Source organism: Sapajus apella, unplaced genomic scaffold, assembly GCF_009761245.1.
Source record: "Sapajus apella isolate SASKATOON/1434 unplaced genomic scaffold, GSC_monkey_1.0 scaffold1, whole genome shotgun sequence".
Taxonomy (NCBI): Eukaryota; Metazoa; Chordata; class Mammalia; order Primates; family Cebidae; genus Sapajus; species Sapajus apella.
The window spans coordinates 79,697,883-79,720,906 of record NW_022436941.1 but is presented as its reverse complement, the minus strand read 5'-3'; the positions used below and the strand labels follow the sequence as shown (position 1 = coordinate 79,720,906).

Genomic DNA, 23,024 nt, shown 5'->3' with positions numbered 1-23,024 from the left:
TGTCAGGACCAGGGTTTGTACATCCTTGGATTCTTTCTTCCTCCTCTAGCCCCAGAGGCTGTGCTCTAAGCACAGAGGATACTTTACCTCTAGAACAGTTGTCCCCTGAGCATTTGTTTTCTTTTCTGACACAGAAAGGAAAATAAATACCGTTCTGTGACAGTTTGAGAAGGCAGTCCATGATCATAATATAGCGAATAAGGTTCTCAGGTGGGAAGAGTTCACTAGATGGTGGACAATGCATGGTGTTTGGTAATAGAATGAGACACGGGCAAAATTTGTGTTAACATGTTATTTAATTCTGGCTACTAATTTATACCTGCATTTGAGAAGTAAAGAAGACAATTGAAAATCACTGAGTATATTAAAAATAAAATGCAATCAAATTAAGTACATTAAAGCATGGGCCAAAGAGAATATAGTATTACATTAATTACCTGTTTGACTCATTGCGCTCAAGCCTGCAAACTTGAGGAGGCTGAAATAATTACTGTATTTATTGTTTTGGCTCCACCCCAGCTTGAAAACTAATCCATCTTAGATGAAGAGAATATATAAAATCAAAACATACTTGTTCACCTGCTCAGATTCAAATAGATCTTCTGTCTGGTCTTCCTGGTATCCCAATTTCCTAGAAATTGATTTCCTCCTTCTTCTATCCCAGCTCTCTAGTAGATGGGTTACTGTCCAAATGTCCTTCCCTAGCATCCTAGTCCTTTTAGAAACTACATTCCTGCCCTGAATGCTGATCTCCCTATTCAGTTTGCGTTCTGGTCAAGTATCCACCATAACTTGAATGCTGAATCCTGTCTTTTGACTCATGTCCTACCATGGATGCCTCCTGATTAGCCATCACCTTGCTCTTGCCCCTTTATTTACTTTTCTGCCCCTTTATTTCCTTTTGCCTTATTTATCGCCTGCACTTGTGTTATTGAATTTTCTGATTGGACTCCCTATATCCCAGTCCATTGTTTGGACTTTATGTTCACCAAATGCTTTCTCCAGTCTATTTTCAATTATGTTAATATCATTTTGTCAGCCTCCTCTAATTAGAAAAGAACAAATAAAGAGAAACAAAATGTGCCAGACCAGGCTGAAAAATAAATCACCCTGAAAATGGTGAATCATAAACCTTGGAATTGTCTCTTTTTCAGTTCCCAAAGAACACTGTTGCAATGAGAAGGCAGTAACAGACCACCAAAAAGACAGGAAGGGCATATGAGAATGTCAGTCTCCTTCTTTTGGTTATGTCAAGGCCGTTAATACACGTCCTTAAAGTTCATGCATTTGTAACATTTTTGCATATTCAATACATCATATAAAAAATTTGGAAAACTTGATAAGGAGCATATGCAAATCAGAAACATGAATAGGAAAGAAACATTTAATAATAGATTAGGATATTTGTTGTTGCTGTTAAATTCACAATTAGTGGAAAATAACCATGAAAAGAATGGGCAAGTTGAGAAAGCATTATCATCTTTTTGGTTTTTTTAATTCAAAGAACAACTTTTTTTTTTTAACTTTTCAGTTCGAATGGTTTAATAATTATCTTCCAATTTACTACCCCTGATGTTACAAAAGTGTCATATTTGAAAAACCAAAGTTTAATAATCTTTTAATAAGCGTATCTGGCTTCCTGAACTCAAGAAATAAACCAAAACAAAACAAGCTTGAACATTCAAGCTGTATTTTGTAATTTTTTTACCTGCTTTTCTTGTTTTTCCTTTGTTCTGTCTTCCTCTTTCCCTTTATCTCTCCTGCTATCACTCACTCTCAGTCTAAATGACTAGATATTCATTATCTGGATATATTCTGGTGCTGGAACAGTAAAAGATCTGTAATTTTTATCCCTGATGACTCCAAAGATTTTCTGGGATTTTCCTATAAAAAGATTTAACTGAAGAAGAATAGACAGAATTTAGAGCCACTCTTTAAATTTTGGATATACTATAAGTTCCAAAATTAATATATTCCTTTAAAAGATAAAACGTTTTAAAAGGAAAGGTGGAAAGAGAAAAAATAGTTGGAGCTACCCACTCAAGGCTTAGTCATAATTAATTTTAATACTGAAGTAGATTTTTAGAAAGATAATTAGCTTTTATTAGTGTTTTAAAAGTACATATGTTCATTGTGGAAAATGTGCAAATACAAAAAGTAGAAAGAAAAAGACATCATGGGAAATGTTACTACCCAAAGGTAACTATTTGACATACAACTTTCCAGTTTTTCCCTATATGTATATTCCGTATTTTAAAGGAAATATACATACTATAACACCAACTGTGTTTTCACATATATGTTATGAATCTTTTCTAAAATATACATTGAAAACCTAGTTATAAGTAGCAACATAGGAATAATTTATTTAAGCAATTCTTTATTACTGGCTTTTCTTTTGTCCTGATTATTTTTGCCATTATAAATAATGATAGTTTTCAGTGGTACAAATACCCCTTTGTGTGGCTAAATCCCAGAGAATAGAATTTTGAGTTTCTTACAGTTAGGTTGCCATGTTGACATCCTAATTGCGGTGATTTTACACTTCAACAAGAGGGCATGAGATGCCTATTTCTTTGAACCCTTTGAATACTTGTCATAATTATTCTTTTGATTGCTAATTTTGAATTCATTATTTTTTCACTTTCATCTTTTGAGGTGTCTTTTTCAAATGTTTATTTGCCATTTGCATTTTTTTCTTACATAAGTTACTAACTTTTCTATTGTCCTATGCACCTTTATTTTTATTGATTTCTGAGGCTTTTTCCTCTTATAAATAAAGTTGTTTTTTCTGAAAATAAGCTTTTCTAAATCTTTGCATTTTGTATGTGGCATGTTTGGGTCATGCTTTTTTTTTTTCATTCTCATGGAGTTATATTTATCAATTATTTTCTTAAAAATAAATGTATCCAAAACACAAGCCATACTAATGTTAAAACTACGATAAAATTTTTAAAAGTCCTTGTTATTTTTAAATTACAATCCACTTTACGACTCACATAGATATGTGTTAAGTGTGAGTATAACAGAAACTTCAGCCAACTGGTGAATGATAACAATGCATCGTAAAACCTTCAGAAGGAAAGGAGAATGTTTTGTGGGCCACTTTGATTTTCTTTTTTGCTTGTGGCAGTTTTAAGTTATTAGTTTTTTTAAAAATCAGTACTTTTTAACGGATTTTTTAAAAAAATCAGTACTTTTTAATGGGAACAACTTGACCAAAAATTTGTCACAGAATTTTGAGATGCATTAAAAAAGTTTAATGAGGAAAAAATTAAAAAACAATGTCAGAGACACAAAGTTCAGAATTGAAAATTGCAGGAAACAGACATTGAATGTCACCTCAGGCATTGAATATATGCAACCTGTATATGGAACACTGTTAGAAGCTCTTGAAGCAGTTGACATCAAGACTAGGAAATGATCTTCTTTGTTCAGTAGATGTGTGTAGCAGGTGCCTCTGAGTTCCCTACAGGGTTCCTTGCCTCCTTCTGATGTTAGCCTCAGCAGCAGAGCAGGCAGGTCAGTGCACAGGTAGCATCCTACCTTAAGCACACCATGCCTGCCTTTCTGCATTTGCCAAGGCTTTTCTGACAGCACAGCTCCGTAGGTCTACACTCGCAAGTATGGCCTGGAAGTGTAATGCCCTGAAACACTGCCACCCACACATCACCCCTAATTGATAGAAGACCAGAGCCAGGAGATAAGTTCTCGAGCCTTCCATCTTTCAAGTGGACATTTCTGGAAAGCTTTCTGTATGCTTTTCAGATAATAGCAGTATTGAAACACTATTGAAATGAGTGAGATAGGCATGCATGATATATCTTTACAATGTCTTTTTCTCCTTTCCTGTCTCACCCTCCCTGTTTTAGTCTACTTAGGCTGCCATGAGAAAACACCATAAACAATGTGCTCAAAAACAAAAATTATTTTCTCAGAGTTCTAAAGGCTGGGAAGTCCAGGATACCTGTACCAGCAGATTCAGTTTCTGGCGAAGGCTCTCTTCCCGGTTTTAGACAGCTGCCTTCCTCTGTGTCCTCACATGGCAGAGAGAGGAGGGGGAGCCCTGATCTCTGTTCTTTTAAGGACAATAATCCCATCATGGGGACCACCTCCTCATGACCTCATCTAAGCTCAATTACCTCCCAAAGGCTTCGCTTCACTTCCAAATGCCATCACACTGGGGATTAGGGCTTCAATATTTGAATTTGGAGGGAACACAAACTTTCAGTCTCCTAAGTCTTGCTGCCTATTACTTCACTCCTATTTCCCAGAATCACCTCCCAAATAAACCCCCTGCTCACCACAGGTTCCTTTCTCTGGCTCTGCTTTTAAAAGAACTCACATTCTAACAGTGTTTTCTAAAACGTATCTGTTAACTGTCTTGAATTATATAAAATCATGTTTTCTCAAAGATCTGTTTTATAATTGTAAAGATGTTACACTTCCTTTCCCAATGGTGTTTCATTGTCAACAGTTCCTAACGTTTCCAGTCTCTTTCTTTATCCACAGATTCTGTCAACTAATCAATGATTTTTAAATGTACTAGATAAGCTCACTACATAAAGGGAATCTACGGCACACAGGAGCATAGTATAAAAGTGCAGTCATGCTGGGTATTCCTAGTGCCTTTTTAACGTGTGGGCTTGATTTCTTTCCCAGCCCCTCTCCAGCCAACAGCAAATGAAGAGGGAGAAAGGGGAGCAGCCTCTTCCGATTCCTTTGCTGAAGTCAACCTCATTTTGGCCGCTTGGAAAGAAGGAACTTCCAGCTGCTGGCAGCCAATGTGTCTGCCTGCTTTGGAGCTATTTTTTATGACCTATATCTCTGCCAGGAAAATGAATGTCAGGAGTGTACATCAGAACTCACAAAATAGGATAGCTTTCCCCTCTTCCTTTCCACCAAACCTTATGCGTTTAAAATAACTTGGAGTGTGCAATGAGGAAGGGAAGATTCAGGCTGACTATGCAATTTTTCAGACTATATTATTTCTATTTGGATAAACGTTGATCCCACAAATGCCAGGAAAGTTGGCAATCACCATTGCAGAGAGAGCTCTATTAAAATTTATGAGCCCACATACTGTGAGGACATAATTATTTATAATTACTTCCATGATGCTCAGTGCTGCTTTTGAGACTGTCTTGCTTCATTCAGGTGCTACGTAAGATGCTGCTGAAATATCTGACTCTAAAAATGCTCTCCTAGGTATGGCCAAAGGATACTGAAATGAAAGAGCAGAATAGAAAATCAGATGTCTCTCAGAGACAGTGTTGTCAGAGAAGGTGTCTTCTGTAGGATGCTAATCACACAACATCATTTTATAAAGAGGACAGCAATTCTTCTGCTGTTAACTAGTACTCTAGTGCAATATTGTAATTATACTAACTTTCTGATTGTTAGACAGCAAAGGCTTCCAAAAGATAGTTTTAGTTGAGTTACCTTATTGGTATTTTGTACTTTTAGGAATAAAGAAATACATATTTTCTTATTCAGATCTTTCCTTGGATTGTGATTTATCCCATCAAAGCAAGCATCCTGGAGCCATGTTAGTGAATGAACTGCTTTAGCTGCTTTTGATCTCTCCTGCAGGCTGACCGTCATCACCTGCGAGCAGCTTCATATAATGCGATCTGGTGTGCTCTGTCAGTTTGTATCAGAGCAAAGTTAATGTGTGAATGAAAAATGAGTTGACCCCTGAAAGAATGAGGTGTGATATGTTGCTGGTGCAGGCTGTACTCGGTAGTCAGTAGAATATACAGTCTCTGTAAATGTGGTGTTTAGGAACAGGTTGTTCTCACTCTGTACCCTTGTTTAGTTTTTCCAATCCTCCTGCTGTGGCCCACTTGTGGATGGGAAAATGAAAGAGTGTGCAGAAGCCTGCCACGGTAGCTCCGCCAGTGTGCATGGTAACCATTTCTTTTCATATTGGTCAAAATGTTCTAACTAATTTTAACACCAGAAATAGCACGGAAATGAGGAACTAAATTATAAATTTAAAACCAGCAGAAATGATAAGGATGGGACATTTCTTCTCCATTTCCAATTTTTCTTTCCAACTGGCATGGTGATTGGAGCACTCTGGCCTCTCATCCACTCCTCACTCAGCATTACCCAAGTGGCTCATCTGATTAGTGAGTTGGGAGAGAAAACAAAAACAAGCAAACAGACCTTCCTGCAGGAGTTTGCTCTCTGCTTCCTTCCTCAGGGCTTGTAAGTTTCAGGAGGACCTCCCCCTCCAGCACGGCCTAGGTGGACCAGTACCTTCTGTGACTGAGGAGAAGTCTGTCTACCTCTAAGGTTTTCATATCTAAGCCCCTGTCTCCCATATCAGCCTTATCTATTAACTATTTTGTTCTTTTTCTCCACTTTTTTTTAAAAAAATAGTTATCATTTATGTTTTTTGTGTTGTACAATTTCTGGAATATGTCTATTGGCTTGTGGGAAGTGTAGTTGTTAAGAGCACAGGCTCATTGGGCACATAACATAACTCCCCTGTGCCTCAGTTCTCCTCTGGAAAATAAGGACTGCATTAGTAACACCTGTGCATGCTGGCCATTGTGAGTACACTGCATCTGTCTAGCCTAACTTCCTTTCCATGAGCCATTTCTACTATCATCAAGCCATGCCATTTGTATGACGGGATGCATTTGCTGTAAGCCTAATGTGGATTCTAAACATGGTGAACTGTTTTAAACTGTTACTGAACCATAGCATTCTAGAACCAAATGAGACTTAAGAAATCTTAGCTTTAGGTGCTAGTTCACTGAAAGATGAAACTGAGACCCTGGAACTGAAATAATTCATGGGAAGTTTTACATGGCAGCACCAAAGCTGGACATTCCATCTGACCCAACTTCAGATCTGTTGATTTTTCTTCAAGCTGAGCTTTCTTCCTCTCTCGTAACTATTTCTGTCAACTGCTCTCCTCACAATCACTCTGACCATTTAATACAGTTATTAAGTCTAGTCAGCAATCACATTCTACCTAAAAGGGGCTCTATACCAGGCCTCAATACAATTTTAAGCATTATAAAAACAACAACAATAATAATAGATATTGTTCTCTGAGATTCACAGTATGTTTTTCCTGTTAGAAAAAGCTGAGTTATGACTTACCTGAAATAATCATAAAAGGAAAGCCTACTAGAAAAACAGTGCTATTGACTTACTAGCATCCCTTGTGATGCTTTTTTCTTTATAACCAAGAATATTTTGAAAGCCATATCTGTATTTCTTGATTGTTCTTTTAACCCCACTGCTTCCTTTCTAGGGAACCCACTCTTCTGTTTGCAACATCCCGGGGAGTGCAAACTAAATATAGTATTGAAGTAAAATCCCTGCAAAGCTAATGAACTATTTTATGGAAAGTAAGGCAGGAAACCATTTCAGTAGTGTGGTGTAATTAATTGGTTGTGGCCACACAGAGGCATGATTTCAGAAACAGGCTATTTATAATAGGGATTTTAGAAGGTCACGTGATTATTTGAAAGGTAGAAAATCATTACTTTCAATCATGCATCAACCTAGAAGCCAAATCAGACTCTTTAATGTATATTTTCAACTGAGAGCACTTTGCCTAAATTTCAAAAAGGAAAATGTGATACATTTGCCAACAGTCTGCCTGTATAGCTAATTACCAATTACATATCATAAAGAATCTGATACCTGTCATGTAACAGATTTCCCAAGCATGGGGCATGTGGCTGAGCATACTAGCAGATAGTTAGAATCATAACAGCTAAAAGAACATTGTCCTTTTAAAATCCTCAATCTTATTTCAATATGGAATAATCCTTTTTCAGTGAATTTAGGATGACACAAGTATCAGTTGGCCGGCTTATTTTTTTTGCGTGTTTAGCTATTCTGCTTCGGGTGACACCTGTGGCATTTATTTTTAGGACCTTAGTAAACTGTAACTGTTTTTTCTTTTTACTTATCTTGGAATTATTCTTCTATTGAATTATTTATGGAAGTTGGAATCCATTACCTGGGCCTGATGGTGGACACCTGTAATCCCAGCTGCTTGGGAGACTTAGTCATGAGAATCATTTGAACCTGGGAGGCGAAGGTTGCAGTGAACTGAGATTGCAATACTGCACTCCAATATGGGCGACAGAGTGAGAGACTTGGTCTCAAAAAAAAACAAACAAATAAAGGAACTTGGAATCCATGGTTAAATTGGTCACAATGTGGCCAAGTCAGAAAGTTCACAATGCAGATTGCAAAATACTATTTAGGACATCACTGATTTTGGTCTGTATCAAGGTGTGTTTAAATTGCTAGAGCAATACTGCTTTAGTTTTTGTTTTTGAGATGGAGTCTCACTCTGTTGCCCAGGCTGGAGTTAAGGGGTGTGATCTCAGCAAACTGCAACCTCCACCTCCTGGATTCAAGAGATTTTCCTGCTTCAGCCCCAGAGGAGCTGGGATTACAGGCATCTTCCACCCTGATTGGCTAATTTTTATGCTTTTAGTAGAGTCAGAGTTTCACCAAATTGGCCAGGGTGGTCTTGAACTCCTGACCTCAGGTGATCCGCCTGCCTTGGCCTCCCAAAGTGCTAGATTATAGGCATGAACTACCACACCCAGCCTAGCAATACTGCTTTTATTTTCCACAAATACTGGTCCTCTATGACATAATATTTCTGGAATAAAAGAACAACAAAAGATTCTGTTAATTACTTTATGAGAAATTGAGTCAAACAGTAGCCTAAAATTAAGAATATGGGTTCTATGAATTGGATTTGAATTCTTGCTCTGTCACTTATTAGCTGGATGACTGTTAGGGAATTACTTAACTTCTCTGAGCTTCAGTTGTTTCTTATAGGGATAATGATAATGCTATCGAGTTTACAGGATGCTGGGAGGATTCGATGGTGTAATTTGTGTAAGATGCCTAGCACAGTGATGGCAAGGTAGGTGGGAGATACTAGTAACTCATAATTATGACGTCTGAGACATCAGGATCAGGGAGAAAAAGCCAGTCATTTTTAAGGTAACTCAGCTCCATTTTAGACTGTAAAGTTTGAGTTCTCTATGGAATGGAGTTGTCTGGTGGGTCTCAAGCCTGGCATAGAGATCAAGATCAAAGGTTAAGATTTTGGAGCTATATATAGATCAAATCGGGAATCAAGAAGAAATGTTCCCATCCTAATCATTTGTCCTGGTTCTTCATTTAAAGTTTTGCTCCATGCTATTTCTGGTATTAAAATTATTTAAAGTATTTTGACCAATGTAATAAGAAAGTGTCACCATGCACACTAGCAGAGCTTAACCATGGTGGCAGGCTTCTTTGCACTCTATCTTTTTCCATAAGTGTGCCACAGCAGGAGGACTGGAAAAGCTAAACAGGAATCACAGTGAGACCAGCCTGTCCCTTAAGCACTGCATTTACAGAGAATAAATGAAGTTCTGATTTGACTATTTGTTGGTTAATAACCAGATCGAGTAATTAAAGAATCAAGTAATATTAATGAGAAAGTGATTTATGATCAAAACAGCTGTCATTTCGAAAACAGAATTTTCCAGAGAGTGTTTGAGGCCATGGAGACACTAGTAAAGGAAAGGAGATGTGATTTGGACAAAGGTTCTTGAATATGACTACAAGGTAATCAGTAGACATATTAGGATCATTCAGGCTCAAGTGAGACTGAGCAGATTTCCCTCTGTAAAGTTTATTAGGCTGCAGTGTATCAGCAAGTGCTATGGGCTGATTACTAGCACCACAGAATACAAATTGAGAGATCACCAGATTCTAATTTTCTCTTGTAACTCTCCTAAATGAATGTGTAGAGAATGTACTTCCATGACCAATCATGTGTCTCACTTCTAATATAAGAAAATATGCTTCAGATTTATAAAGATGCATGAAATACAACTAGCTGGAAATACAGAAGAAATGTAGCACGAGTTACTCTTTGAGTAGGATAATTGTTGGAAGTTTTAGGGGTTCTTTAAACGTGACAAAAAATAAGGGCACAATATTCATCCATCTACCCACTACCCACCTTATGAACATCTACTATTTTCCAGGCATTGTGTTAAAAGAGGAAGAAGATAAAGATCTGTCTTTTCAAAATCAGGCAAGTGAAAATATAAGACGGTCTTTAGTGTAATTTGTGAAAGACTGGAAGTAACTAAGCAGTGGCTATGATAGCATTCTCAGGGAAGAGTGTAGGAATGTTTTCTGGAAAAACATAACTTCTCTGAGCCCAGAGGTCAAGAACAAATTAATTGAAGAGTGAAGGAGTGGTGTTGAGGGTCAGGAATTTCCAGGCAGAGGCAGCAGAATGAGGTGGAGGTAGGCCTGGGTCCCACAGATACTGGGACCTGACTGGTCAGGTAGGGCCTGGAGGTGAATAAGGACACTCTTGCTCACTCTGGGAGAGGAGAGAGTGATTCCAGAAACAAATGTCATTCACCTTCAGTGTTGCCCATTAAGATTTGGGCAGGGCCATAAGTGGGCTCTGGAGTCTGAGGGACATTCTACCCGCACCAAACCTCATTATTGACTCTTAGTTAAAGGTTTCACAAAAAGCATGAAGTCGAATAATTTTTTCCTTTCTGGGGTATGCCTGATTTCTATTTTGGCTACATTCTTTGAGTGATAGGAAGCCTCTGGAGCTCCACCCATCCCCATCCCAAGGTTAGATTAGGTTCCCCTTTCTGTTCTCATAAGGTCTTCTCTCACTGCAGCAATCATAGTGTGTTGTAACTGACACAAACGACTTCTATCTCAGTCTCCTGAGGAGCAGAGAACAATGTATTTATTTAATACCTTTGCATCCTTAACACCTGGCACAGTGCCTGACAAACTAAGCATTGATAAAGATTCATTGAAACAATTAGTCTACAAATATGAGTTAGATATTCTGGTGAATTTTAAGAAAACCATAAGGTTTTGTAGGGAGGAAAAAAAAACATTAACAGAGCAAGCTTTACACCAGAATCCCAATGACCAAAGTACAATGTTCTCTTCTAGGCACTTGACAAACTCCTAGGATGTGGGGTTAGAGTGAGAAGGAAGAACAAACCTTTCACTGGTGTGCACTAAGCTCCTTCAGATGGGTAGAGAGTGCTGTACGCGGAGGGCAGGGCACACAGTGAAAGTAGAGGCATTGAAATCAATTTTGCCTGCTGCCCAGTTTTGCCTCCTTCTGTGATCACATTCCCGCATCACTTGTGAGGGCAGGGAAAGTCAGTCCCATGCATTTCTAGCCTGAGTTTTAGTGCATTCATTAAATGGCAAGACCAGTGATCAGTCATGGCCGACACATTTAATTAGGAGTCATGCAAATAATTCTCCTCAAGCTGCCCCTTGACACCTTCTGCTGTATCATTTTAAAGTGTGCAGAATCAGCTAAGGAGAATAGTAATCACACTCTATATTGCTCATCCTGTATTTCAGGCTGGGATTATTAGCTCTAGCTCCGCCTAAAAAGTATCCAGATATAGAAGCAGAGTATTGCTTGATCCAATATTCCTCTTTAGAGGAATATTGGAAACTGACCTCAAATCAAATGTAGATCCTCTGTTTTGAAGAACTACTGGATAAGGCACTTAAGCCAATTAAAAGTAAAGTCAGCTCTCAGGATGATAAAAATTCCAACACAACTGCTTTGTAGCTACAAAGATACTGTATTAGTCCATTCTCACACTGCTATAAAGAACTTCCTGAGACTGGGTAATTTTATAAAGGAAAAGGTTTAATTGTCTCACAGTTCTGCATGGCTGGGGAGGCCCCAGGACATGTACAATCATGGTGGAAGGTGAAGGGGAAGCAAGCTTGGAGCTTCTCACATGGTAGCAGGAGAGAGAATAGTGAGAAAAGGAGGAACTTGCCAAACACTTATAAATCCGTCAGATCTCGTGAGAACTCACTCACTCTCATGAAAACAGCATGGGGGAAACCACCCCAACCACCTCCCTCCCCCTGGGTCCCTCCCTGGACACATGGGGATCATTAGGATTGCAATTCAAGATGAGTTTTCAGTGGGGACACAGACAAACCATATCAAATACTTTATTTTTTGATAAACTGAATAATCATTTTCTTACTCCAAAACTTTGAGTTCTATACTTTGGATGACAATTCATGCCTTCAGGCAATCTCACAAGAAATATCTGAGAACAGACGGTATTGTGTTGCATCCAGGATAAGTAAGTACCATAGAATTTTTTTAAATGACACATTGAAGTTAACAATAATCCTAACCCTTGGATGTAATCATGCACACAATCTCACATGGACCTGAATTAACTAATCAGGTCTCCAGACTGAAAGGATCCTCGTTCCTTTGATAGTGATATATGATATATCATATATGATAATGATATAGCACTTTGACACTGTTGTTCTCTTTACAACCGTTTGGGGTTAAATCAATGTGGTTATCATGTTTTGAAGATGAAAAACAGCTGTATAAAAAATAATGTGACATCGTATAGGGAATATAATATTCTTAGATTACAAAAACACAGTTTTATCTAAGTTTTGATATAAAATCATTCCACAGGTATAAGCTGATGACTTTGCTTCCCTGGGCCACAGCCCTCAGTGTAAAATGAGAGCTAAAACTAAAAAGTCATGAAAGTCCTTCTAAGAAATAAAGCCCACTGGTTCATGGAGAATTCTATATTGTAAAGTTAATTAGCAGAAGACCCCAGATTGGCCTCCCCAGTTGCCTTTTAATTTACTTTTTCTCAGCACATTGCTTTTCTAGAAGCAATGATTTCGTTTATTCACCCATTCATGCATTCAGCGAACATTTATTGGATAAGTCCTATAGATTCTGTGCTATGTGTACAAAGATGAACAAGACTCACTGCTTAGTATCTTCTTTGAGAGAGATCACAATCTAATATGTGATTGTTTGGGTTTTGAGTTTGTGAAATGAGCTTCTTAGTGTAAATGGAAATCTCTTGTTTTCTGTAACATCAAGGGAAATTACGGTCTGAAATATACTAAAGTAGAAAATAAAAACAAAATCTTCTGTTTTTTGAAAAGATTTTACCACAAGATCCAGAAACTTGTTTCTTGAAATAACCTAAAGGTCTTTGAAGAATGTCTCACAGCCTCTAGGAGAGACAAGTACAAACTTAGAATTTGCTCATATTTATCAGTGTAAAATAGATGCATTAAAATACTCAAGTATTTTATGCCATAGTTTTATTAGAGAAAGCTATACAGTATACAAAAGATATTATAAGGTGCTATTAAAAACCCTCAAATCTAAGGAGGTTAATGTAATAAAATTTAATTCTGAGTCATGTAAAGTCCAATTCTGATTTTCTCCTGGGGGACAGCTCTCCTGAGCAGCTCCAAGGGGCTTCTGTCTTATGGCTGTGGCTGTCGCAGAGCTTCACCATCCTGTAGCTTCAAGATTTCCCTGTCATTGGGAAAATAATCTCACACGCAATGCTTAATCACTGAGGTTGTAAGCCAAACATTAGTTTCCTTCACATTCCTTTGGCAAGAACTAGTCACATGGTTCCACCATGCTGAAAAGGAAGCCTAGGGATGTACTGGCTAGACAGCCACTTCCCAGTAAACATCTCGGTTGGTCATGTTATGGTAAAGAGTTGCTGTCTCAAGTTCCCCAAGTGCTCTACCACCTGGTGGTCCACTGGAGCTCCTGACCTGAACCTCCCTACAGTCCCATGACCAGATGCCCAAAACTAAGTGGGATCTAAGACATTGTTTCAAAGTTCTGCCTGGAATCACTTCTGATTAGTTGGTGCCTATTCAGTACTAATTATTAAATATCTGACATATCACATCAGCATCTAGTGTCTTTGCAAGCTCCGTTTTCCAAACTCACTGTCCCTAACTTGCTTGCTATGGTCACTGACCTCTAATTCCAGATCTCTTCCTTTCGACTTGATTGGTACCTTCCTGAAATGCTTCATCTTTCCTTGCCAGGATTCAGACCTACTTCTCTCAGACCCTCAATTAGTAACCATGGCCCATTTCCACCTTACTGCCTGCCCATTTTCCCTCCTGGGTCTCTTAATCACCCCAGAGGGGCCCCACATTCTCTTAACCACCCCAGAGGAGCCTCCAAGGCACACAGAATCTTCATAATCTCCCTTGGCTTTCTGAGTCTCTCATTGTCATGCTTCACCAAGCCCGACAGGCTTTTGCCTCTCCCCGCTTATCATTCCCCTCTCTGTCTCCCTCCCACAAAGAGAGACTTTCTTCCTCACCTCATCGAAATCTGTCTGACCAATATTATGTTTCCAGGGAACTCTGAACTCTATTAGCCAAAGCAATAAACACATCTCTGCTAATATTGTAATGGTCTGCCCATCACAGACAGCACATTTGCCTGACATCTGGAGAATGTTGAAGATAAAGCCTTAGCTCAAAAGCAGCACTCTCTGTTGTTCTTTCAGGCACTACAGCAACATCAAGCTGCACTTTTCCTCCCCTGTCTATGGTGGTCTCTGATTTATTCTTTCTTCCCAGCATTTCTAACTTCCTGCCTTTCTGTTTATAATTTACGAATTTATATGGAAAGAATTTTCAACATCTGACCATTACAAACTGAAAGAAATTGTATAATATTGCTCTTGGACCTCAAATTAAATGGGTTTTAAAATCCCAAGTCAGGTAGCTAGGGACCTTTTAAATAAATAAACATTAAATACTGGCTTTGTACCAGTTCACATTTTCTTAAATATGACATGAGGGTTCCTAACTCTGGTCTCCATTCAAATTTAAGATGGAAGATATATGTCTTCTGCTAGTGATTCAGCAATATCAGGTAAGAAATCAGGATCTAAGGAGGAGAGGATATAAGAGAAATGAAATGAGAGAGTAAAAAAGAGGGAAGGAGGAGAGAAGGCTGGCATAGAGAAAATAGCAGCAGTCAAGAAACTTGAAAAGAATAAATGTAAAATTCTGGTTTTTGAATGATGAATGACAAATAATAAATGATGAATTTACAAGTAATACAGTTTAACTGGTTGAGTAAGGAGAAACCCTGAGATTTCTGATACGTGTGATAATTAGCATATATTATCAGTAGAGCGTGATGGAGTCCGTACATGCCTCAGTTTATCAACTTTCATGATTATCGTTGTAAATTATAACTAAGGAAACAACTCCTATAAAAATACATATGGTCATATTTGCTAAGCCTCTATTATCATCTCTAAAGGTGTATCTGCAGATGGTTTGAGTTCAGGATTTAACATCCATGATTCCCCTGTGAATTACAGAGAATTGGCTAGGAAATTTCTGAGACTCATTTGGTAAACAGCTTCCACAACATCCATGTACATTCCAGTAAGAAAATGTGTGAGTCTAAAAGACCAGTCTCAAAAGCAAAGAAAAAGGGCAAACTAGGAACTGAAATAGAGAACAGCTTTGAATGTTTTTACTAGGCAGGATCACTCATTCTCCAGAGAAATCACTTTCTCTGAGCTTAGATTAAACTAGGCATTTGGATCCATAAAAGCTAGATAATGTCTTTGCAACATTTGGAGTCTGTAATGTATCACTGACATGAGAATATTGAACTTGGGCAAATTAGACCCTACTTAAAATCAGGTTGTTTCTATTCACTATGCAACCTGCAGGATCAGCAATAAAAGTAGCAACCCCAGTGCTTTCTCATAAACTATGTCACCTCACAGAGTTGTGAGGTAGAAATGCTGATCTGCACTAGCTGTGGCCACAGTACCATTGACCACTTGCTTAATCGTGACTGACACAGAGTGTATTTTTCTAGCTTCCTATCTCTTTTTCATGTTTTCTGTCACCATTAAATAAGTCAATATTTGAAAATATTAGTGGTTCTTTAGATCAATTGCCTTTAAAGTGACAAGAATGGTGGAGGTGATGGTAACAATAGAGGTGGTGCTCACTCCAGCAGGTGCCCAAGATACACATTAGCAGGAAATGTTAGAAAATCTATTTATACTATTCAAATCTATTTTTATGTATGTTTTCATCTGCACATATTTCTGATACTGGTATAGTATATGATTTATTGTGTATGCATGTATATGCCATCCAAATAAAACTAAGCATCATGGACTTGATTTCAACCTCAATGCATTTATTTAATTATTCATTCATCCAACACAAATTTTTAGCACCTATTTTGTTCCAAGCACTGTGCTAGGCATTGAGGATATGACAGTAATCAAGATAAACCCAAGTCCTACATTCAGTAGTAGAGTCGGTATCCACTGACGACTGGTTCCAGGACCCCCCATCCCTATACCAAAATCCCCTGATGCTCAAATATCTTAAATAAAATGGTGTAGTGTTTGCATATAACCTACACACATCCTCTGCATACTTTAAATCATCTCTAGATTACTTATAATTCCTAATACAATGTAAATGCTATTTAAGTGATTATAATGTTATATTGTTATTTGTATTATTTTTTATTGTTGTGTTATCTTTTATTGGTTTCTTTGTTCTGAACGTTTTCCATACATGTATGTAAGCTTATAATAGGGGCATTTCGCCTAGTCTGGGGTTGGGAGCTGGCAAGGAAGGCTTCTGACTTACTCTTGTTTTATTGTTTTCTTTTCAAGTTGGAAAATACTTTATAATATTCTCTAAGGAATTGTCCCTTAAAGTATAGTGTCTGTAATCAATTTATATTCTCTAAGGAAGATAAACTTTTTTTCATAAAACTTAATGAGTTATATTTTCCCTTTTTGCCCTTGTCTACTGTAAAGATGAAATCATTATTACATGAACTGTACAGTCAGAAGTATTATTATATCAAAGCTTAGAGCAGGTTGTCTAGAGGCTGCTATTATTCCACCAGGTTATGACAGGAAAGATGCTGTTAATTATGCTTGCAACTTGCAGTTTCAAACCTCTGGTACTGATATGTACATAATATACCCATCTATTTATTTAGACGTTTACGGGTTTTTATCTTGATAAAGAAAAAAAGAGAAAAGATGAAATAAATTTGTTGATAACTGTTTGTTAATTATGTGCCAGTACCTTGGCTTTAATTTAGCTTTATAATAGTTTCAATGTTTGGAAGGATACTATTTGTCTCCATATTGTCTATTGTTAGAAATTTTCCTCTATTACTTTTCCAGATAAATTAGAAAAATTCTGATAACTTCCAAAATAAAAATCTGTTGGGTTTGTTAAAATCACATTGAATTTGCAATGCAATATGGAGAAAAAAATCTATATTTTCTTTTTTTATTATTATTACACTTTAAGTTCTGGGATACATGTGCAGAACGTGCAGGTTTCTTACATAGGTGTACACGTGCCATGGTGGTTTACTGCATCCATCAACCCATCACCTACATTAGGTATTTCTCCTAATGCTATCCCTCCCCTAACCCCCACCCCTGACAGGGCCCTGTGTGTGATGTTTCCCTCCCTGTGCCCGTATCTTCTTATTGTTCAACTCCCACTTATGAGTGAGAACATGTGGTATTTGGTTTTCTGTTCTGGTGTTAGTTCCATCTTATGCCAGTTAGAATGGTGATCATTAAAAAGTCAGGAAACAACAGATGCTGGAGAGGATGTGAAGAAAGAGGAATGCTGTTACTCTGTTGGTGGGAGTATAAATTAGTTCAACCATTGTGGAAGACAGTGTGGTGATTCCTGAAGGATTTAGGACCAGCAATACCATTTGACACAGCAATCCCATTACTGGGTATATGCCCAAAGGGTAATAAATCATTCTACCATAAAGATACATGCACACATGTGTTTGTTGCAGCAGTATTCACAATAGCAAAGACTCGGCACCAACTCAAATGCCCATTGATGATAGACTGGATAAAGAAAATGTGGCACATATACCATGGAATACTATGCAGCCATAAAAAAGAATTAGTTCATGGTCCTTTGCAGGGACTTGGATGAAACTGGAAGCCATCATTCTCAGAAAAAAAAAATTATTTTCACAATATTGTGATGAAGTGTTGGTAAGACATTTATTTGGTGATGACTATTGAAGGACATGAGAGATATAAGAACTGGTAACAAAGATCTGGACATCATTGGTCATGAGCTGATAGCTGAAGTCATAGAGAGATACATTTTATCTCAATTTAAAAAACAATTATCATCAAGTTTTGTGCATTCTAATTCCACAATCTTCCATTTATATGTAATCTACTTATGGTGCTTATTATTCATATCATATCAGCAGCCTGAAGAATATACAAAGTGTGCTACATTAAATAACCCCAGAACTGAATCCCAAAACTATAAAACTTTATTATATTTTCTGACTTTCTGACTAATTTAATGCTTTCTGTGTTTTCTTTTTCTTCACCATTACCTCGCTGGCCTAATTTCTTCAGGTGGCTCTTTTTGTTAGATGAGCTGGCTTAGTGTAAGCATTTAATTTTAAAGCTTAGAGCAATCTAAAAGTATCTAAAGTACTCTTAGGTTTACTACTGGACTATAATATATCATGTAGGTAATGAAGTATTGCTTGGAGAGTGCAATTTACCCAAAGGAAGTCATTTTTTAAGGCAGACATTAAAAGAAGTTTTCTTGGTAGAGGATTTATGGATTCTTTCCAAAGAGCTTAGCAAGTTGGGTTATATTTTAAACTGGGAAATAAGAAACATTTACAAAACAGTTTTATTTTACCCTACAAGATTCAAATCCAACTTCTCAACTAGATTATGTGACAGATATATATGTGATTATGCCATTTAATTATAATTTAAATGTTTTTAAGTCACAGGAATAATTTCTATTATAAAGAGGTTATTTAAATAATTATACGGTTTTCCAAATATTAAATCTTCAAATTTAGATGAGAAAAATTTAGGAAATTCCCATTGTGACAAAAAGTCATTATAAGGTTTGTATAAAGCAAGCAGCAGTGAAGTCCCTTCGTATCATACCCTGACCCCATCTTTCTCCCTCTCTCTAGTTCTCTCCAATATATCCTGAAATTGCATTTGAAAATCTTTGATTGTATAGCTGTCTTTCCAAAAATGCTTAAACATGTTTGATAGTGATGATTCAGTCATTTGTTCATGTATTCCTTCATTCAGCATTTACTGGGTGCCCATTATGTCCCAGGCAAGTATTTCAGGTGGTGGGGATATAATGTACAAATGCCTCAGAGAGCTTATATTTTTATAGGTGAGACAAACAGTAAGTGACCAAATATAAATTATGCATGTATAATTTTAGGTAGTGATAAACTAATTACATATATACCTACTCTCTCTCTCTCTCTGTACATATAATTTTATTTATGATAGTTGTTATATAGAAAATAAAGCAGGATACAAGGGACAAACTACAGAATCAGGATTGCTAAATACACAGCTTTGCTCTCATGCTTCCAAAGCTATGCAGAGCAGTAAGAAGAACAAATAAAACCATCTACAACTGAAGTTCTTATCATAATTAGGATAACAAGATACAAAACCTCAGGGAATACCTTAGTCAAATTTTCTTCCTGTAGTACCAACTGAAAATGAGCCTCATCCAGTCAGTAGATGAATGAGGAGTTTTGGCAAAAGGTTTTGCAGTTACCAGTGAAATACATCAAAAACAAAGGTGGGACAAGGGTGGAAGAATTCCATAAAAGGACATGTTTTGAGAATGTAGAAATAGCAAACTTAAGAAATGGAGAAGAGACAGAGAAAGGTAAAATTAGAATAAATGCTTTGATTGCCATGTAGGTAATTGTTGGGAGGCAAAGGCTATGGTTTAAGGCTGACAAACCAATTAGTAGAATGTTAAGAAAAATAAGAACTACGACATTATGAAATGTAAAGAGTAAAACTAATGACGGCAAAAAAAAAATGCAAGTTCTCTTAACATTTGCTTTTTTTTTTTAAACAAAAGAGCAAGGAAACATTATTTGAAGAATGAAATAGGGTAAATAGAATGCTACAGTAAATATAACCCAAAATATTATGACAGATTTGAGATCAAGCATAGTCATCATATCAATACTATATAGTCACATCACCTGTTAAAAAGAAAAGGGTTTCAGAATGGCTTACAAAACCTAACTCTTACTTGATCTATAAGAGACACACCAAACAAAGGAACTTAGAAAGACTGAAAGGTATCAGCAGAGGTATATAAGGCAGATGCTGAGAAAAAGCAACTCGAAGTTTTGATCTAGTTTGCACACAAAGTAGACTTAAAGCCCCAACCTACAGAGTGGAATAAAGGAAACATTTTAAAATACTAAAGACTGCTTATTGTTCAGCATGGTAACTATAACTAATAATAATGTACTTTGTATTTGAAAATTGCTAAGAGAATAGATCTTAAATATTCTCACCACATACACAAAAATAAGTATGTGAGGTGATGGATGTGTTAATTATCTTGAGTTAATTATTTGACAATATATGCAGACATCAATACACCATATTGTAAGCCTAAAATGTGTACATTTGAATTTTAAAACATTAAAACCTCATTAAGTCACAATAAAGTTACAGTAGTTTTTAATACCTCTGCCTCAAATAACACAAACATTTTCATAAATAGAAGTAAGCAGCAACACACTAGTAATAGTCTAAAAGATAGGTTAAGTAGATAAAAATGAAATAAGCATATAAATTTTAAAAGGAAATGACAGAAAGGTGAGGAAAGGGGACAGAGGGTGACTGTGGAAGTCCCCTTAGAAAGAGTGGTCAGGTCTCGACTGATGGGAATGTAAACTTGTACCACTACTGTGGAAAACAGTGTGTAGATTCTTTAAAGAATTAAAAGTAAAACCACCATTTGATCCAGCCATCCCACTACTGGGTATCTACCCAGAGGAAAAGAAGTCATTATACCAAAAAAGCACTTACACATGCATGTTTATAGAAGCACAGTTGGCAATTGCAAAATCATGGAACCAACCCAAATGCCCATCAATCAACTAGTGGATAAAGAAACTGTGGTATGCTTATAAGATGGAATACTACTCAGCCATAAAAAGGAATGAGTTAGCAATGTTTACCACGATCTGGATGAGATTAGAGACTATTATTCTAAGTGAAGTAACTCAAGAATGGAAAAGCAAACATCACATGTTCTCATGCATACCTGGGAGCTAAGCTATGAGGACGCAAAGGCATAAGAATGATACAATGGACTTTGGGGACTTGAGGGGAAGACTGAAAGTAAGGAGAGGGATAAAAGACTACAAATGGGGTGCAGTGTGTACTGCTCAAGTGATGAGTGCACCAAAATCTCACAAATCACCACTAAAGAACTTATGTAACCAAATACAACCTGTACCCCAATCACTTATAGAAAAAGAAAAGAAAAGGAAGGAGTGATCAGGGAAGGGCTTTACAAAGAGATGACATTTGAGAGAGATCTGAATGTGTGCATCATGTGAAGATTGGAAGAAAAGCGTTCAGATTTACAGAGCAGCAGTATAATAGTTCTCAGGAGAGAAAAGACCTGGAGTTCTCACAAATCCTTAGGAAAGTCACTAGCATTTAAGCAAAGTTAGAAAGGGGAAGAATGGAAGATGGTGAAGTGGGAGAAGCAGACAAGGACCAGAACATAATGGACCTTATATATAGGCTGTGCTGAGAAGGTCTGATTTTACTCTAAGTGCCAAAGGAAGCCTCTGGAGGACTTCAAGGAGAAGAGTGATATGATCTCACAGAATGTACCTTCATACAAGATAGACTTTTATTCTGTTTTTCTCTTAGTTTGATTCTCCCTAAAATTGCTGTTGTTTGTCCATGCTATGCTTTTTCTTTAATTGCTAGCTTTATCCCTAATATAAATTATGGGAAGTATTCAATGTAATGAATCTAGTTTATGAAAAGGCTCATGAAAAATATATTTTTAAATGCAAAAAGTAAGCCACCATAATAAAAACTAGCCATGTTTTTATATCAGAGTGATGATAACTCCAGAATTAATTAGTTAAAGAAGGGGAAACCAGATATCATTGCACACTTAAAGAGAAAGGAAAAGAAAGTTTGGGAAGAATAAAACTGCTTCATATGTGGTTATTATGTTGTAGATGCAGTATTAGACAATTTACCTACATCAAGTCATTTAATCCTCCCAAAAATATTCTGTGAGATTACATTATCCCCATCTTATATTAGGAGAAACTAAAACCTAAACCCGCCCAGTATCTTTCACAAGGTTCATCTGCTAAAGAAGTGGGAAATTTGGGATTTAAACCCAGGCCTGCTTCTGTATTCACCAAGGTGAGTATGGAAGGAAAGGATTGTGGTTAAGAAATGAGAAAGGAGAATTTTACTTTTAAATAGTAAATGAAAGATGATTTGTCAGCCTACTGGAAATTATGCCATGGTTAATGCAATGATAAAAATGCCCCTTATTGTTTGCATCATTTATCTCTCACAGCGTAACCATGGTAAAGTTTAGTGGCATAAAGTAACAATTTTCTTAGCCTACTATTCTGTGAGTTAGCAATTTGGACTGGGTTTAGCTGGGTGGCTCTTCGGTCTTGATCAGATTCTCTAATCATGATGCATCTGTGATCAGCACAAGGGCAGTGCCACTTCTGAGAGTTAATTGGCTATTGTCTGGGCAGTGGGGCAATAGGGCAGTGGGGTTACCCAGCCATTTGTATTTCATCATCTTGCAGACTACCCTGGGTTTGTCTAGATGAAGACTTGCCAAAATTTTGAGGGAGGGAGGAAGCATGCAAGACTTGTTAATATCTAGACTCAGGGCCAGGTATGGTGGCTTATGCCTATAATCTCAGCCACTTTGGGAGACTGAGACAGGCAGATCACCAGAGGTCAGGAGTTCAAGACCAGCCTGGCCAACATGGTGAAGCTGTCTCTACTAAAAATACAAAAGTTAGCTGGGCACAGTGGTGCGTGCCTATAATCTCAGCTACTCGGGAGGCTGAAGCAGGAGAAATGCTTGAATCAGGGAGACGGAGGTGGCAGTAAACCAAGATCTTGCCACTGCACTCCAGTCTGGTGATGAAGTGAGACACTGTTTCCCCCACCCCCACCAAAATAAAAAGATCTAAACTCAGAACTGGAAAGTTATCACTGTAATCATATGTATTGGCCAGAGCAAGTTGCAAATCC

General features: G+C 37.3%; 1 protein-coding gene across 2 annotated transcripts in view; it reads left to right on the top strand.

Moving 5' to 3' along the window:
• Nucleotides 1-23,024, top strand: part of RAB3C (RAB3C, member RAS oncogene family) — a 269,450-nt gene that overhangs the window by 47,416 nt on the left and 199,010 nt on the right. The gene's annotated exons all lie outside the window — the stretch shown is intronic.